Source organism: Bos indicus x Bos taurus, chromosome 20 (genome assembly GCF_003369695.1).
Source record: "Bos indicus x Bos taurus breed Angus x Brahman F1 hybrid chromosome 20, Bos_hybrid_MaternalHap_v2.0, whole genome shotgun sequence".
Lineage (NCBI taxonomy): Eukaryota > Metazoa > Chordata > Mammalia > Artiodactyla > Bovidae > Bos > Bos indicus x Bos taurus.
The window spans coordinates 48332295-48352390 of NC_040095.1; positions in this window are offsets into that span (position 1 = coordinate 48332295).

Genomic DNA, 20096 nt, shown 5'->3' on the forward strand with positions numbered 1-20096 from the left:
TCACCCTTTCCTTCCCCCACTGTGTCCAGAAATCCATTCTCTATGTCCGCTTCTCTATTCCTCTCCTGCAAGAGAGTCATCAGTACCATTTTTCTAGATTCCATATACATGTACTAATATACAATATTTGTTTTTCTCTTTCTAACTTACTTCACTCTATATAACAGGCTTTAGGTTTATCCACCTCATTCCAACCAACTCAAATTTGCTCCTGTTTATGACTGAGTAATATTCCATCATATACATATATACATATATATATATATATATGTATATGTATATTTTATATATTACAACTTCTTTATTCATCTGTTGATGGACATCTAAATTGCTTCCATGCCCTTGTTGTCATAAATAGTGCTGCAATGTACATTGGGGTGCATGTATCTTTTTGAATTATGGTTTTCTCAGGGTATATGCCCAGTAGTGGGTTTGATGGTTTTGATTGCTTCTTAATCTATGTACTGGCTTATTTCAGCAATTTTCAGCCCTTTCATATCCTTTCCTTTTCTACTGTTTTTCCTTTTTCTTTAGATTATTGCTTCTTTATTTAGTGAAGATCTTTCAATGTTTCTTTTAGATTTAGTTTACTATTGCTGTATTTAAGTTTTTGCTTGCCTGAGAAATTCTTAGTTTCTTCTTGTGTTCTAAATGGTAATCTTACTAAGTAAAGTATCCTAGGTTGCATATTTTTCCATTTCATGAATTTGAATATATCATGCCATTCCCTTCAGGCCAGTGAAGTTCCCATACAAAAATCAGCTCAGAGTCTGATAGGGGTTCCCTTGTAACTGCTTTCTTCAGAATTTTCTCTTTAACTTTTGGCATTTTAATTGTGATATGTGTTGGTATGGCTCTGTTTTCATTCATCTTATTTGGTACTTTCTGTGCTTCCTATACTTGATTAACTGTTTTCTTTCTTTAGATTTGAGATGTTTTCAGCCATAATTTCTTAAATACTTTTTTTTAATCCTCTTTTCTCTTTCTTCTCTTTCTGAAACACTGATTGACATGATTCATATTGTCCCATAGACCTCATATGTTGCTTTATGTTTTTTTTTTTTAATTTGTCTTTCATCTACTGTTCTAATTGGATGATTTCAATTATTCTATTTTCTAGATCACTTATGTGTTCTGCATTATTTAGTCTGCTATTCATTGCTTTTAACTCAGAGTTTATCTTGGCAATTGAGTTGTCTAATTTTGGTTGGTTTCTCTTTATAATTTCTAGTCCCTTGGTACAGTGATCTGTATTTCTATCAATAATCTTTTTTAATTTCCCTAGAATTGTTATCACCTCCTCTTTAAGTCTAGTAGACTAGAGAGGTCAGTTTCATTGTTTGCTCTTTTAGGAGATTTCTCTTTAAAAAAAAAATTGGGAGAGCTTCCTTTGCTTTTTCATTTTACTTAAATTTCTTTGCCTCTATGAATTTAGGAGAAAGAGTTATCTGCTGTGGTCTTAAAAAAGGTATTTTTATCTGGGAACCTCCCTATGTAGACTCTGTGAGTCTATATTTTTTGATGCTAGGGCTGTTTTTTGTGTGGATGTCTACTACATCTTCCTACAGAGTTGCTGACCATTGCTCCTTGATACCGGAGAAGGCAATGACAACCCACTCTAGTACTCTTGCCTGGAAAATCCCTTGGACAGAGGAGCCTGGTAGTCTATAGTCCATGGGGTCGCTAAGACTCGACTGAACGACTTCACTTTAGCTTTTCACTTTCATGCACTCGAGAAGGAAATGGCAACCCACTCCAGTGTTCTTGCCTGGAGAATCCCAGGGACAGGAAAGCTTGGTGAGCTGCAGTCTATTGGGTTGTACAGAGTCAGACACGACTGAAGCGACTTAGCTGCCACCGCAGCAGCAGCTCCTTGATGCTGAGTGTGACTGGTGTTATGGTGACCAGCAACTGCAATGAAGGTTGGTTGGGGGCTACTCTTTGATCTGTGGCTGCCACAGTCCTGTTGGAGGCAAGGTCTGCTCTCCAGTTGTTAGAGTAATCAGGTTCTGTTACCCTTAAGTGTGTGGTCTGTCCACAAGGAAATGAGAGCTGAAGCAAGGAGGCCCATGTAGTCACAGTGAACCCATCTCACCATCCTTGTAGGCATCCTTGGTTCTTCCCAGGTTGCATCTCTTTCTCCATTGTGTTGGTCCCAAACCTAGGCTGATGCTGGGGGCTGGGGTGTTGTGGCTGCAGAAATCAAGGTGGATGTGCTGCCACCTAAAACCTGGAAGGCTTCCATTGATAGAACTCTTCAGGACCTGTCTACCCCAGATCAGCTCCAAACTAGGAGGAGACGTAGGCAGGACTGGAGCACTTCTTCTGGGGAAGGAACTACTGCTTACTTCTCTTCAGAGGCTATCCATTAGGTACTATGATTCTCTGACACTGCCCACGACACATTGTGCAAAACAAAGTCCCCTGCTGCTGGACCTGCCTGCCCTGCTATAAAGCATTGATAATGTGCTCTGATATCAGCCCCACCGTTGCTTTGCAGGCCCTCATAAAACCCACACCACCAGAGTCACAATCCACCATGAGCATGCATGCTGATATGCATGGGGCTCTCACAGTATGTCTGTTCCCTGCCTTGCATGCACTGACATCAGGGCTTCTAAGGTGGACCCATCACCCTCCCTGTGTACACTAACAGTGGAGGCCCAGACCAAGCTGTCTGTATATAGCTGGACGAAGTCCTCTCCCAGGGCTTGTCCTCTGAAGCCTAAGGTTCATCACCTAGTTGCTGAATAAACTAGAAGCCCCACCTAGTGTGTGTTTCAGGCTGGGAAGTAGAGTGACCTGGCAGTAGTCAGTGCTAGTCTCTCTCTGCCCTGATTGCTAGCAAGCCAGTGCACATGCATACTCCTCATGAGTAGATTCCAAGTTCCTCTAACTCTCTTTTTCCTGGTGGACCTCTCAGTGAGCAAAGGTGGTTCCCAGAGCAAGGGAGCCTTTTATCTTTCAGCTCCCTCTGAGGGGCACCAGTCCCATCCCAATGCCGTTTTCTTTTTTTTTTTCTTCTCATACTAGTTGGTTACATGGGGATCTTTCTTGCAGCTTTGGTTATAGAAGAGATTTTCTACCAGTTTTCAGTGAGAATTGTTCCACATATAGATGTGTTTTGTTGTGTTTGTTGGGGGAGGCAAGTTGCATGTCCTTCTACTCCTCTGTCTTGATCTCCCCTGATAGGAGTCTTTGAATTGCTTTGCTCCTAGTTCAAAATAGCATGAAATGACAGAGTAGAGGGAGCACTTTGGGTTTTCAGGACCCTGATAGTGTTGTTTTTAAGTCTTTTCAATAAAGCAGAGTTATAAAAATCATTAAGGACAAATAGGAAACAATGTGGAAAGTTGTTATAAAATGAAACTGAGAAACAGCAAATAAACCATGACTGTTGGGTAAAAGAGAATAATAGAAATTTAAAGGTCTCTAATTTGCAGTCAAACTGCAAACAGTCCCAGTCAGTTTTGTTCTTGCTGGTTAAATCAAGTATTAATGTGTTCACATCAAATAAATGAATACTCCAGTAATAGATGTTGGCATTTAAAGGGTAATCACTTCAAGTTTGTGGAGCACACAAATTTAGACAATCAAGCTTCCTCTGAAGTCCAAAGTCCTTGTCTAGTTCAACAGCAGGGCAACTGAAGTCATGGCTAACTATACAATAAACAATCTGCTGCTAAATTTATACATTTTCTCTATCATCAGACAGAAAACATTTTGGATAATTCAGTTTTTATATCTTATCACCATAGTAAGATTTTGTTTGTTTTTGAAATATAGAAAATTGTAGCACAGAAATCTTCCTTCTGGAGATTGGCAAATGGAATTATATTGGACTTTTCTTTAGGAGTTATTGACAAATCAAAAGTGTATCTATAATGTTTTTCTGGACTTATCATTTGAACTTTATAATCAACTGTACCAGTTAGCATATAAATCAAAGAAAACAATCTACTCAGGGACTCTTCTTTGAGATAAAAACTACTTCCTACATTGGTTAGGGTCATTAAGAATGTAATCACCTCTTAATGACGCCTTTGTATTACCAATTACCAGCAAAGCCCATCACATTAACATGAACAGTCTTGGATTAAATGCTAGTGTGGATATAACCATTGCTTCATAGCTTCATATATATCCTTTATGAAAACAGTATTTTGTAAAATAAATAAAGTGAAGCCGCTCAGTCGTGTCTGACTCTTTGTGACCCCTTGGACTGTAGCCTACCACGCTCCTCCGTCCATGGAATTTTCCAGGCAAGAGTACTGGAGTGGGTTGCCATTTCCCTACTCCAGAGGATCTTCCTGACCCAGGGATCAAACCCAGGTCTCCCGCACTGTAGGCAGATGCTTTACCATCTGAGCCACCAGGGAAGTCCACAAAATGAGTGACTAAATCAATGGCTTCAATATGGCATACAGCTATCATTGAATATGATAAATCTTATATTTTGTAATTTGTGTTATGTGTCATATTTTCACATATGGTATAGTTAGAAAGTTTTATTTAAAATTTAATATTACTTCCCATTAATGTATAACATTGGTCTCAGTTCAGTTCAGTTCATTCAGTCACTCAGTCGTGTCCCACTCTTCGACCCCATGAATCACAGCACGCCAAACCTCCCTGTCCATCACCATCTCCCGGAGTTCACTCAGACTCACGTCCATCGAGTCAGTGATGCCATCCAGCCATCTCAATCTCTGTCATCCCCTTTTCCTCCTGCCTCCAATCCCTCCCAGCATCAGAGTCTTTTCCAATGAGTCAACTCTTTGCATGAGGTGGCCAAAGTACTGGAGTTTCAGCTTTAGCATCATTCCTTCCAAAGAAATCCCAGGGCTGATCTCCTTCAGAATGGAGTGGTTGGATCTCTTTGCAGTTCAAGGGACTCTCAAGAGTCTTCTCCAACACTACAGTTCAAAAGCATCAATTCTCTGGCACTCAGCTTTCTTCACAGTCCAACACTCGCATCCATACATGACCACAGGAAAAACCATAGCCTTGACTAGAGGAACCTTTGTTGGCAAAGTAATGTCTCTGCTTTTCAATATGCTATCTAGGTTGCTCATAACTTTTCTTCTAAGGAGTAAGCATCTTTTAATTTCATGGCTGCAGTCACCATCTGCAGTGATTTTGGAGCCCCAAGAAGTAAAGTCTGACACTGTTTCCACTGTTTCCCCATCTATTTCCCATGAAGTGATGGGACCAGATGTCATCATCTAAGTTTTCTGAATGTTGAGCTTTAAGCCAACTTCTTCACTCTCCTCTTTCACTCTCATCAAGAGGATTTTTAATTCTTCTTCACTTTCTGCCTGGTCACCAGAAAAACAGAGAAATCTCAGTTGAGGGGGATTCTTCAAAATATCTGACCAAACTTCCTAAAAACTCTGTTAAGGTCATCAAAGGAGAAGTAGGAGAAAATGCCACCATCCAGAAAGCTTAAAAAAGAGTGACAACTAAGTGCAATGTAGTATCCTCCATGATATTCTGCAACTGGAAAACAAAACATTTATTGGAAAAAAAATGAAAGCAAATAAACTCTGGTGTTTAGTTTAGAGTAATGAACCAATGTTGATTATTTAATTATGATAAATATACTACAGTTAACATATCAGGTATCCAATATGACATAAGATGTTAATAGAATATGAGTGAAGTGTGTATGGAAATTCTTAAAACTTTTCCGTAAATTTTAAATTATTCTAAAATAAAGGTGTCATTAAAAATAAATCTAAGTATTGAAATTCATGTCTGAAATATAATTTTTTGCCAAATCACTAAAAAGCATAAAATTAATGACTTTTAATGAAATAATTTAGGGTGAATTCCTTCTTTATTTTAAACTATACTATTATACAGCTGCTGCTGCTATTATAAGCATAGTACAAATTCAATAAATCAGCCAACTCCCATTTGGAATTTATTTTTGCTGCTACTGCTGCTAAGTCACTTCATTCATGTCCGACTCTGTGCGACCCCATTAGACGGCAGCCCACCAGGCTCCCCCGTCCCTGGGATTCTCCAGGCAAGAACACTGGAGTGGGTTGCCATTTCCTTCTCCAATATATATATGTATATATATGTATAACTGAAATTTTACTGACAAACAAAATATTAATTGGGAAGCTCTAACTCTTAAGTAAAATAAAATATAAAAGTAATTTAAAAATTAATCATAGCACCTCATCAGTTTTGTGCATGAACATTCAACCTGTGTTAAATTGAGTAAAATACCAACTACTTAAACTCTGACAGAAGGTCAAATTAAGTGAATAATTTGAGTTATTTCTTCAGGAAAAAAATGGCTATATTATGTTAAGTATTTTCAGTAACAATCTGACAAATTAGTTCATAAGTTGATTCCTCAAAGAGACTCTCAATTGACACATTAGTGAACAGAGAACAATAAGTTTGTAATCCCCAAATCAATTACTCATATCTTACCAGTTTCTCAGCAATATTTCATGTACTTCATTTCTAAAGAATACTTTTCTCTATAATCTACCATTTTGTGACAAGTTAAATTAGTTATAAAATGTTGTTGTTGTTTAGTCTCTTAAGATGTGTTCCACTCTTTTGTGATCCCATGGGCTGTAGCCCACCAAGATCCTTTGTCCATAGGATTTCCCAGGAAAGAATACTGGAGTGGGTTGACATTTCCTTCTCCAGGGGATCTTCCTGACCCAGGGATTCAGCTCTTGTCTCCTGGTTGTCAGGCAGATTCTTTACCATTGAGCTACCTGGGAAGCCCTAACAAATTTTAAATCAAGATAATAAAATAATCAAATTATTTTAGATTTTAAACAATGATCATTTTTAATAATGCCTTGGAACATGAATGTCTTTATATCTTCTACATAAATAATAGTACTTTATGAATCTTAATATTTTCTACATTAAATATAACACTTGATAAGATGATCAGAAATAAGATCATATTAAAAGCATGAACCTGTTAAATCAGAAGTCAAAATACTGAATCTTAATTTATTTTTCTCATTTTAACATGTTTCCCTCCCATGTCCACACTCAGTACTTGTTAAGTCAAGATCTGCTTTTCTTCAATATAATTTGAGAACATGTTAAATAAGTGTGTGAGTGAATAATTTAAACTTGAAATGACACTAAAAAATCCCCAAATACATTACTAATGGTTGAATAGGGTTACTCTAATACTCTTATAAGGCTTCACATTTAAAAATCCATTAACCTCGTAAGTAGTCATGACAAAAGTGGCAAGAGAAAAACCAAATATTTTAGCAATCGAAGATGTTTTATCTTCAGAGGATATGATATCAATAAGCAGTTTTGGTTGTTAGATAGAATATAAGAACTTTTTAAAATAAAATATTGCTTGTGTGTTTGTAATGCTATCTATATTAATGTTTTTACGTTATTAACAAATATGTCCCTAAAAATATGATATGACAGGGATACCCTCAAGTGTAAAATCCCAAGGAGTCAAACACTACATTATAATTACAACAGTGCCTGACTTTCCTAACACAGAACATGATGGGTAAGGAAAAATTATTTATTACTTTGTTGTTCACTTACTAAGTCATGTCTGACTCTTTGTGACCCAATGATCTGTAGCACACCAAACTTTCCTGTTCTTCGCTATCTCCCAGAGTTTGCTCAAACTCATGTTTGTTTAGTCAGTGATGCCATCCAGCTATCTCATCCTCTGTAATCCCCTTCTCCTTCTGCCCTCAGTCTTTCCCAGCATCAGGGTCTTTTCCAATGAGTCAGCTCATAACATCAGGTGGCAAAAGTATTAGAGCTTCAGCTTCAACATCAGTCCTTCCAATGAATATTCAGGGTTGATTTCCAATAGGATTGACTAGTTTAATCTCCTTGCATTCCAAGGGACTCTCAAGAGTCTTCTCCAACACCACAGTTTTGAAAGCATCAATTCTTTGTTGCTCAGCCTTCTTTGTGTTCCAACTCTCACATCCATACCTGACTACTGGAAAAACCATAGTTTTGACTGTATGGACCTTTGTTGGCAAAGTGATGTCTCTGCTGTTTGATACACTGTCTAGGTTTGTCATAGATTTTCTTCCAAGGAGCAAGTGTCTTTTAAATTCGTACCTGCAGTCACCATCTGCAATGATTTTGGAGCCCAAGAAAATAAAATCTGCCACTGTTTCCTCTTTTTCTCCATCTATTTGCCATGAAGTGATGAGATCAGATGCCATGATCTTCATTTTTTGAATGCTGAATTTTAAGCCAGCTTTTTCACTCTCCTCTTTCACCCTCATCTTTTGAAATTTTGGTATTTCTTTAGTATATTGGTTATTATATTTGTAACAAATTACATCTGGACCATGAGGGAAGCCCATAACGAATGAAAAAGTTAACAAACAAGCATTTCTTATCTCACACACTTTCTGAGAGTCAGGGACTTGAGAGTGGCTTAACTGGTGATCTGGCTCATAATCTATCCCAAGGTTGAAATTAAGCTGCTGATGGGGCTGTGCTCACCTCAAGGTTCAACCATAGCTGGGGAATTCACTTCTAAGCTTAGTCACCTAACTGTTGGCAGGAGACTTTCATGCCTTGACATATTGGCCTCTCTATCACGTTGCTCCCAATCAGGTTTCCCTAGAGTGAGTGATCCAAGTGCAAATGGGAGCAGGTGGGCAAGAAAAAGCCCAAGTTAGGATTCCATAGTCTTTTATGGTCTAATCTCAAAAATGGAAGATCATCATTTTTTCCCATAATCATTTGGGACTGATATGTACCAGACCAATCCTGGTACAAAGTGGGAGGAAACTGCAAGGTTATAAATACCAGGACATGAATATCAGTGGAGGTCTTCTTGGAGGCTGGTTACTATAGCAACTCATTCTCCTTTAAGTGTGTGCAGTCCTTTTTGAATGTGTAGAGTGACCACCCATATATTGCTGAGATCTATTATAACCTTTGGATTTAAAATGATAGGCAACACTCATAAAAACCAGAACATTATTGTAGAAGTTTATAAAATGACAACACCAAAACACTAACAATTAGTTCTCCTTCCTGCATTCTAAAGTCACTGATAGTCTGTTTTATCTACTCAATGAAATTTTATGTAAAATAAATTTAATGGTAGTCTACTGGTACCTGTTGAGGTAAACAGACATATAGTAATCATTTTTAGACTGCTTGGTTTTGTTGTTGTTGTTCTATTATATTAGAAGTTTTGAATTATGTAATTGAATGGGCCAGCTTTCTTGATATTATCAGCTAAATAATTATTTTGAAGTCAAAGTTATGGTTTTTCCAGTAGTCATATATGGATATGAGAGTTGGACCATAAAGAAAGCTGAGTGCCAAAGAATTGATGCTTTTGAACTGTAGTATTGGAGAAGACTCTTGAGAGTTCCTTGAACAGCAAGGAGATAGAATCAGTCAATCCTGAAGGAAATAATCCCTGAATATTCATTGGAAGGACTGATACTTCAGCCACCTGATGCGAGGAACTGACTCCTTAGAAAAGATCTTGATGCTAGGAAAGATTGAAGGCAGGAGGAGAAGGGGACGATAGAGGATGAGATGGTTGGATGGCATCGCCAACTCAATGGACATGAGTTTGAGCAAACTCTGGGAGTTGGTGATGGACAAGGAGGCCTGGTGTGCTGCAGTCCATGGGTTCACAAAAAGTGGACATTACTGAGCAACTGAACTGAACTGAAATGAATGGATTGAAACACATACTATTAATTTTTTTTTACAATATAATAGTAAATCAACAGTAGAATCACATTGTTTTAGGCATAAAAAGTTATGTTTCTTTTAAATATAAGTTTTTGCAAATACTGTCCTACACAGTGACAGAGAGCAGTTAATTCTGAACTAAAATTCCCCTTAGCCATTTAATCCCAGTCTACTTTTCAAAGCATTACTCTAAAAAATGCTGCATGGTGTAATCTTTATGAGTTGAGAAGGTCAGTTCTGAAGCTAACCAAAATAAATAAATCTCAAAGATCTGTGCAATTACAATATCAATTTTTGAATGAAAGAAAGACAATAACCTTTTCCATTCTAATATTTCCAAAATCTGTTCTTTCCTATATTGCTCTGTTGCACCAGTGCACTGACTATCACTATGGGGAATTTTTTTAAAAAATAGTTATGAGCTGTTTCGAGAATTCAATAACCTGGCAACCCGCAGTTCATGACAGTTAGAGCCAGACTAATCATTTTGGAAATCATTTGGATATCATTTTATAATACCAGTGAGAGTAAAAGTGGCAAATTATTTAGCTCTATATTGTGTTAATTCCATAATTAAGTAATTGGACTTGGAACAAACAGTTTACTACTTCCGCTTTAATTAACATTTCACTATATAACTATAATACTCACTAAAAGCACTATCTTCTGCAATAGAGAGCCAATTATGATATGCATTATTGTAAGTAATAAAATGTTTTACTAATCAAACATTTATGTGGTTCAGACATTTTTATGCAATGGCAATTATAAGAAAAGGAATCAGGTTACCAGTGACAAATGTTTTTAATTAGAGTTGAACATGTCCAGATGAGTCATATTTTGTGTTCCTATTTAAAATATTATTTCCTTAGAGAAACTTAGATTACTCTTAAAATTCATTTAAATATTTTAAGGTTCTAGCTAAGAAATGTTATTCATATGTGGTGCTATTTTATGATGACATGGTTTTATTACTAATACAAATTAAAGTACTGAACTTATTCATTTGGTGGGCAAATTTATTTATAAACAAAATTTTTATAAGCATAAAGAATTATAAAACATTATGAAATCTGATTTGCATTTTTAATTTAGAGCATCCCTTGGCTTAGATTACTTACACAACAAATATATCACTAAAGGTCTCATAAATAATATAAAATAGAATAATCTTTTCCTTATTGAATTAATATTTGGCTCAATTTACACAGATCAAAATCCTCTCTTAACAGAAGAGTATTTCAGGATTTCAGATACATGATTGTAGCTAAATTTTTTGATTACTGAAATATTTCATAATCGAATTTTTCAGTAGGATTTTTTGTTAGTTGATAAATAGCTATTCTATACTTATCTATTTTCTGGAAATATTAATGTGAGATTGGTATTAATTATCCCTTAAGCATGTGGTAAAATTTACCAGTGAAGCCAGCTGGGGCCAAAGTTGTGAGAAGTACTGTTATTACAAATTTAATGATTAATATTGTTTAGAGGTCAGTTCTCAACAAATTCATTTGTAGATTTAATGCAATCGCAATGAGGTAGTGGTTGTTGTTCATTCAGAGTCATGTCTGACTCTTTGTGACCCCATGGACTGCACCATGCCAGGGTTTTCATCTCCTGGACTTTGTTCAGACTCATGGCCATTGAGTCCATGATGCCATCCAACCATTTCATCCTCTGCTGCCCTCTTCTCCTTTTCTTTTCAATTTTTCCCAGCATCAGGGTTATTTCCAATAAGTCTGCTCTTCTCATCAGGTGGCCAAAGTATTGGAGCTTCAGTTTCAACATTGAATACTTAGGGTTGATTTCCTTTAAGATTGACTGCTTGGATTGCTTGTAGAGATCTAAGAGTCCTCTCAAGTGTACAAAAGCATGAATTCTTCAGTGCTATACTTATATAGAAAAACCATTGCTTTATTTATACAGACCTTTCTTGGAAAAGTTGTGTCTCTGCTTTTGAACATGCTGTCTAGGTTTGCCATAATTTTTTTTCAAGGAAGAAAATTTTAAATTTCATGGCTGAAGTCATTGTCAGCAGTGATTTTGGAGTCCAAGACAATAAAGTCTGTCACTGTTTTTATTTTTTACCCACCTATTTGCCATGAGGTGATGGGACCAGATGCAATGATCTTAGTTTTCAGAATGTTTGGTTTTAAGCCAGATATTTAAATTCTCCTCTTTTACTTTTATCAAGGAGCTCTTTAGTTCATCTTTGCTTTCTGCCATTAGGACGGTGGCATCAGCATATCTGAAGTTGTTGATATTTCTCCAGAAATCTTGATTCCAGCTTATGATTCATCAAGCCTGAAATTTCCCATGATGTACTCTACATATAAGTTACATAAGCAGGATTACAATATACAGCCTTGACATACTCTTTCTCAATTTTGAACCAGTCCATTGTTCCATGTCTGGTTCTAAATGTTGCTTCTTGGCCTGCATACAGGTTTCTCAGCAGACAGGTAAAGTGGTCTGGTATTCCCTTCTCTTTGACAATTTTCCATAGTTTGTTGTGATCCACACAGTCAAAGGCTTTGGCACAGTCAACGAAGAATAACTAAATGCTAAAAAAAATTTTTTTTCAGGAATTCTCTTGCTTTTTCTGTGATCAAAGGGATATTGGCAATTCGAGCTCTGATTCTGCTGACTTTTGTAGCCCTGCTTGTACTTATGGAAGTTCTGAGTTCACCCACTGTTAAAACCTATTTGAAGGATTTTAAGCATTACCTTGCTAACATGTGGAATGAGTACAACTGTATGGTAGTTGGAACATTTTTTAACATTGCCCTTATTTGGGATTGGAATGAAAATGGACTTTTTCCAGTCCTGTGACCACTGCTGAGTTTTCTAAATTTGTTGGCATATAGGTGGTTCAGATGGTAAAGAGTTTGCCTGCAATACAGGAGACTTGGGTTCAATCTCTGGGTCAGGAAGATCCCCTGGAGAAAGGAATGACAACCCACTCCAGTATTCTTACCTGGGAAATCTCATTGTCAGAGGAGCCTGGTGGGCTAAAGTCCATGGGGCTGCAAAGAGTTGGACACAACTAAGCAATTGAACGAGTAACCCCACATCTGAGGAGCAGTGGCTGTGCAGGCACAGGAAGGCCAAGAGGAGCTACTCGATATTCAAGGTCAGGAGGGGTGGTGGTGAGGAGACACCCCTCATCCAAGGTAAGGAGCAGTGGCTGCACTTAGCTAAAGCAGCTGTGAAGAGATATCCCACATCCAAGGTAAGAGAAACCCAAGTAAGACAGTAGGTGTTGTGAGAGGCATCAGAGGACAGACACACAAACCATAATCACAGAAAACTAGTCAATCTAATCACATGGACCAGATTGATTATATTCTTTGCAGCCTAAGATGGAGAAAGCTCTATACAGTCAGAAAAAACAAGACTGGGAGCTGACTGTGACTTAGATCATGAACTCCTTATTGCCAAATTCAGACTTAAATTGAAGAAAGTAGAGAAAACTACTAGCCCATTCAGGTATGACCTAAATCAAATCCCTTATGATCATACAGTGGGCAAGAGAAATAGATTTAAGGGACTAGATCTGATAAACTATGGACAGAGGTTCATGACACTGTACAGGAGGCAGGGATCAAGACCATCCCCATGGAAAAGAAATGCAAAAAAGCAAAATGGCTGTCAGGGAAGGCCTTACAAATAGCTGTGAAAAGGAGAGAAGTGAAAAGCAAAGGAGCAAAGGAAAGATATAAGCATCTGAAAGCAGAGTTCCAAAGAATAGCAAGGAGAGATAAGAAAGTCTTTCTCAGTGATTAATGCAAAGAAATAGAGGAAAACAACAGAATGGGAAAGACTAGAGATCTCTTTAAGAAAATTAGAGATACCAAGGGAACATTTCATGCAAGGATGGGCTCAATAAAGGACAAAAATTGTATGGACCTAACAGAAGCAGAGATATTAAGAAGAGGTGGCAAGAATACACAGGAGAACTGTAGAAAAATGATCTTCATGACCCAGATAATCACGATGATGGGATCACTCACCTAGAGCCAGACATCCTGGAATGTGAAGTCAACTGGGCCTTAGAAATCATCACTATGAACAAAGCTAGTGGAGGTGATGGAATTCCAGTTGAGCTATTTCAAATCCTGGAAGATGATGTTGTGAAAGTGCTGCAGTCAATATGCCACCATATTTGTAAAACTCAGCAGTGGCCACAGGACTGGAAAAGATCAATTTTCATTCCAATCCCAAAGAAAGACAATGCCAAAGAATGCTCAAACTACCACACAACTGCACTCATCTCACATGCTAGTAAAGTAATGCTAAAAATTCTCCAAGCCAGGCTTCAGCAATACGTGAACCATGAACTTGCAGATGGTCAAGCTGGTTTTAGAAAAGGCAGAGGAACCAGAGATCAAATTGCCAACATCCGCTGGATGATGGAAAAAGGAAGAGAGTTCCAGAAAAACATCTATTTCTGCTTTATTGACTATGCCAAAGTCTTTGACTGTGTGGATCACAATAAACTGTGGAAAATTCTGAAAGAGATGGGCATACCAGGACACCTGACCTGCCTCTTGAGAAACCTATATGCAGATCAGGAAGCAAGAGTTAGAATTGGACATGGAACAACAGACTGGTTCCAAATAGAAAAAGGACTACGTCAAGGCTGTATATTGTCACCCTGATTATTTAACTTCTATGCAGAGTACATCATGAGAAACGCTGGACTGGAAGAAGCACAAGGTGGAATCAAGATTGCTGGGAGAAATATCAATAACCTCAGATATGCAGATGACACCACCCTTATGGCAGAAAGTGAAGAGGAACTAAAAAGCCTCTTGATGAAAGTGAAAGAGGAGAGTGAAAAAGTTGGCTTAAAGCTCAACATTCAGAAAACGAAGATCATGGCCTCTGGTCCCATCACTTCATGGGAAATAGATGGGGAAACAGTGGAAACAATGTCAGACTTTACTTCTTGGGGCTCCAAAATCACTGCAGATGGTGACTGCAGCCATGAAATTAAGACACTTACTCCTTGGAAGGAAAGTTATGACCAACCTAGATAGCATATTGAAAAGCAGAGACATTACTTTGCCAACAAAGGTTCATCCAGTCAAGGCTATGGTTTTTCCTGTGGTCATGTATGGATGTGAGAGTTGGTCTGTGAAGAAGGCTAAGCGCTGAAGAATTGATGCTTTTGAACTGTGGTGTTGGAGAAGACTCTTGAGAGTCCCTTGGACTGCAAGGAGATCCAACCAGTCCATTCTACACGAGATCAGTCCTGGGTGTTCTTTGGAAGGACTGATGCTAAAGCTGAAACTCCAATACTTTGGCCACCTCATGCAAAGTGTTGACTCATTGGAAAAGACTGATGCTGGGAGGGATTGAGGGCAGGAGGAGAAGGGGATGACCTAGTATAAGATGGTGGGATGCCATCACCAACTCCACGGACATCAGTTTGAGTCAACTCTGGGAGTTGGTGATGGACAGGGAGGCCTCGTTTGCTGCAATTTATGGGGTCACAAAGAGTAAGACATGACTGAGCGACTAAACTGAACTGAAGCAATTGAAACTTTAACAGCACTATCTTTTAGGATTATAAAGAGTTCAGCTGAAATTCCATCACCTCCCCTAGCTTTGTTTGTAATGATGCTTTAAGGCCCACTTCACTTCACACTTCAGGATGTGCTCTAGGTAAGTGATCACACCATCGTGGTTATCTGGGTCATGTATCTTTTCTGTACATTTCTTCTATGTATTATTGCCATTTCTTCTTCATCTCTTCTGCTTCTGTTAGGCCTTTTCCATTTTTGTCCTTTATTATGCCCATATTTGCATGAAATATTCCCTTGGTATCTCTGATTTTTTTTTTTCAGAGATCTCTAGTCTTTCCCATTCTATTGTTTTCCTCTGTTTCTTTGCATTGTTCATTTAAGAAGCCTTTCTTATCTTTTTGCTATTCTTTGGAACTCTGGATTCAGTTGGTTATATCTTTCCCTTTCTCCTTTACTTTTTGATTCTCTTGTTTTCTTATCTATTTGTAAGGACTCCTCAGACTGCCATTTTGCCTTCTTGCATTTCTTTCTCTTGGGCATTTTGGTCACCACCTCCTGCACAAGGTTAAACACCTCTGTCCATAATTCCTCAAGCACTTTGTCAGATCTGATATAATCAGAATCTGTCTCTTGCACTGTATATTCATAAGGCAATTGATTTAGGTAATACTTGAATGGTCTAGTAATTTTGCCTACTTTCTTCAATTTAAGTCTGAATTTTGCAATAAGGAGTTCATGATCTGAGCCACAGTTAGTTCCCTGTCTCATTTCTGGTGACTGTACAGAGCTTCTCCATCTTTGACTACAAAGAATATAATCAATCAGATTTCAGTGTTGACCATCTGTTGATGTCCCTGTGTAGAGTCATCTATTGTGTTCTTGGAAGAGAGTGTTTATAATGACCAGTGTGTTCTCTTGGTAAACTCTGTTAGGCTTTACCCTGCTTAATTTTGTACTCTAAGGTCAAACTTGATGTTACTCCAGGTATCTCTTGACTTCCTACATTTGCATTCCAATCCCCTAGGATAAAAAGGAAGTGTTTTATTGATGTTAGTTGTAGAAGGTCTTGTAGATCTTCATAGAACCATTCAACTTCAGCTTTTTCAGCATTAGTGGTTGGGGCATAGACTTGGATTACTGTGATATAGAATTGTTTGCCTTGGAAACAAACTGAGATCATTCTGTCATTTTTGAGATTGCACTCAAGTACTGCATTTCAGACTCTTTTGTTGACTGTGAGGGCTATTCCATTCCTTCTAAGGGATTCTTGCCCACAATAATAGACACAATGGTTATTTGAATTAAACTTACCCATTCTCATCCATTTTAGTTTCAGTTCTGTTCATTTCAGTCGCTCAGTCGTGTCCAACTCTTTGTGACCCCATGAATTGAAGCACGCCAGGCCTCCCTGTCCATCACAAACTCCCGGAGTTCACTCAAATTCACGTCCATCGAGTTGGTGATGCCATCCAGCCATCTCATCCTCGGTCATCCCCTTCTCCTCCTGCCCCCAATCCCTCCCAGCATCAGAGTCTTTTCCAGTGAGTCAACTCTTCGCATGAGGTGGCCAAAGTATTGGAGTTTAAGCTTTAGCATCAGTCCTTCCAATGAACACCCAGGACTGATCTCCGTTAGAATGGACTGGTTGGATCTTGCAGTCCAAGGGACTCTCAAGAGTCTTCTCCAAAAAAAAAAAAAAAAAAGAGTCTTCTCCAACACCACAGTTCAAAAGCATCAATTCTTCAGTGCTCAGCATTCTTCTCAGTCCAACTCTCACATCCATACATGACCACTGGAAAAAACATAGCCTTGACTAGACGGACCTTTGTTGGCAAAGTAATGTCTCTGCTTTTCAATATGCTATCTAGGTTGGTCATAACTTTCCTTCCAAGGAGTAAGTGTCTTTTAATTTCATGGCTGCAGTCACCATCTGCAGTGATTTTCGAGCCCCAAGAAATAAAGTCTGACACTATTTCCACTGTTTCCACATCTATTTCCCATGAAGTGATGGGACCAGATGCCATGATCTTCGTGTTCTGAATGTTGAGCTTTAAGCCAACTTTTTCACTCTCCTCTTTCACTTTCATCAAGAGGCTCTTTAGCTCCTTTTCACTCTCTGCCATAAGGGTGGTGTCATCTGCATATCTGAGGTTATTGATATTTCTCCCAGCAATCTTGATTCCACCTTGTGTTTCTTCCAGCCCAGCGTTTCTCATGATGTACTCTGCATAGAAGTTAAATAATCAGGGTGACAATATACAGCCTTGACGTAGTCCTTTTTCTATTTGGAACCAGTCTGTTGTTCCATGTCCAATTCTAACTCTTGCTTCCTGATCTGCATATAGGTTTCTCAAGAGGCAGGTCAGGTGGCCTGGTATGCCCATCTCTTTCAGAATTTTCCACAGTTTGTTGTGATCCACACAGTCAAAGACTTTGGCATAGTCAATAAAGCAGAAATAGATGTTTTTCTGGAACTCTCTTCCTTTTTCCATCATCCAGCGGATGTTGGCAATTTGATCTCTGGTTCCTCTGCCTTTTCTAAAACCAGCTTGACCATCTGCAAGTTCATGGTTCACGTATTGCTGAAGCCTGGCTTGGAGAATTTTTAGCATTACTTTACTAGCATGTGAGATGAGTGCAGTTGTGTGGTAGTTTGAGCATTCTTTGGCATTGCCTTTCTTTGAGATTGGAATGACTCCTAAAATGTTGATGTTCACTCCTGCCATCTCCTGTTTGAACACATCTAATTTACCTTAATTCATGGACCTAACATTCCATATTCCTATGCAATATTTTTCTTTTTAAAAAATCAATTAATTTATTTTAATTGGAGGCTAATCACTTTACAATATTGTAGTGGTTTTTGCCATACATTCACATGAATCAGCCATGGGTGTTCATGTGTCCCCCATCCTGAAACCCCGGCCACCTCCCTCCCCATCCCATCCCTCAGCGTTTTCCCAGTGCACGGGCCCTGAGTGCCCTGTCTCATGCATCAAACCTGGACTGTTGATCTATTTCACATATGGTAATATACAGGTTTCAGTGCTGTTCTGTCACATTATCCCACCCTTGCCTTCTCCCACAGAGTCTAAAAGTCTGTTGTTTACATCTGTGTCTCTTTTGCTGATTTGCATGTAGGGTCATCATTACCATCTTTCTAAATTCCATATATATGTGTTAATATACTGTATTGGTGTTTTTCTTTCTGAGTTACTTCACTCTGTATAATAGGCTCCAGTTTTATCTACCTCATTAGAACTGATTCAAATGCATTCTTTTTAATGGCTAATTCTCCATTGTGTATATGTACCATAGCTTTCTGATCCACTCGTCTGCTAATGGACATCTAGGTTGCTTCCATGTCCTAGCTATTGTAAACAGTGCTGTGATGAACATTGGGGTACACGTGTCTCTTTCAGTTCTGGTTTCCTCAGTGTGTATGCCCAGTGGTGGGATTGCTAGGTACTGTGGCAGTTCTATTTCCAGTTTCTTAAGGAATCTCCACACTGTTCTGTATAGTGGCTGTACTAGTTTGCATTCCCACCAACATTGTAAGATGGTTCCCTTTTCTCTACACCCTCTCCAACATTTATTTTTCATAGACTTTTGTATAGCAGCCATTCTAACTGGTGTGAGAAAGTACCTCATTGTGGTTTTGATTTGCACTTCTCTGATAATGAGTGATGTTGAGTGTCTTTTCATGTGTTTGTTAGCCGCATGTATGTCTTTTGAGAAATGTCTGTTTAGTTATTTAGCCCACTTTTTGTTTGGGTTGTTTATTTGTCTGGAATTGAGCTGCAGGAGTTTCTTGTATATTTTTGAGATTAATTATTTGTCCGTTGCTTCATTTGCTATTACTTTCTCCCATTCTGAAGGCTGTCTTTTCACCTTGCTTACAGTTTCCTTTGTTGTGCTGAAGCTTTTAATTTTAATTAGGTCCCATTTGTTTATTTTTGCTTTTATTTCCAATATTCTGGGAGGTGGGTCATAGAGGATCCTGCTGTGATTTATGTCAGAGAGTGTTTTCCCTATGTTTTTCCTCTAGGAGTTTTATAGTTTCTGGTCTTACATTTAGATCTCCAATCCATTTTGAGTTTATTTTTGTGTATGGTGTTAGAAAGTATTTGAGTTTCATTCTTTTACAAGTAGTTGACCAATTTTCCCAGCACCACTTGTTAAAGAGGTAGTCTTTTTTCCATTGTATATTCTTGCCTCCTTTGTCAAAGATAAGGTGTCCATAGGTGTATGGATTTATCTCTGTGCTTTCTATTTTGTTCCATTGATTCATATGTCTATCTTTGTGCCAGAACCATACTGTCTTGATGACTATAGCTTTGTAGTATAGTCTGAAGTCAGGCAGGTTGATTCCTCCAGCTTCATTCTTCTTTCTCAAAATTGCTTTGGCTATTCGAGGTTTTTTGTATTTGCATACAAATTGTGAAATTGTTTGTTCTAGTTCTCTGAAAAATACTGTTGATAGCATATTCCTATGCAATATTTCTCTTTATAGCACCATACTTTACTTCACAGCAGACACATCCACAACTGAGCCTTGTCTCTATTTTTCTCAGCCTCTTCATTCTTTCTGGGACTATTTCTCTGTTCTTCCCCAGTAGCCTATTGAACAACTACTAACCTGAGGGACACATCTTTTTTCCAAGGTTGTGTCTTTTTGCCTTTCATACTCTTCGTGGGGTTCTCAAGGCAGGAATACTGAAGTGGTTTGCCATTTCCTTCTACAGTGGTCCACATTTTTTTTTTTTTTGTCTCTACAATAACCTGCTCATCTTGGTGGCCCTGCAAAACATGGTTCATATTTTCATTGAGTTACACAATACTGTTTTCTAT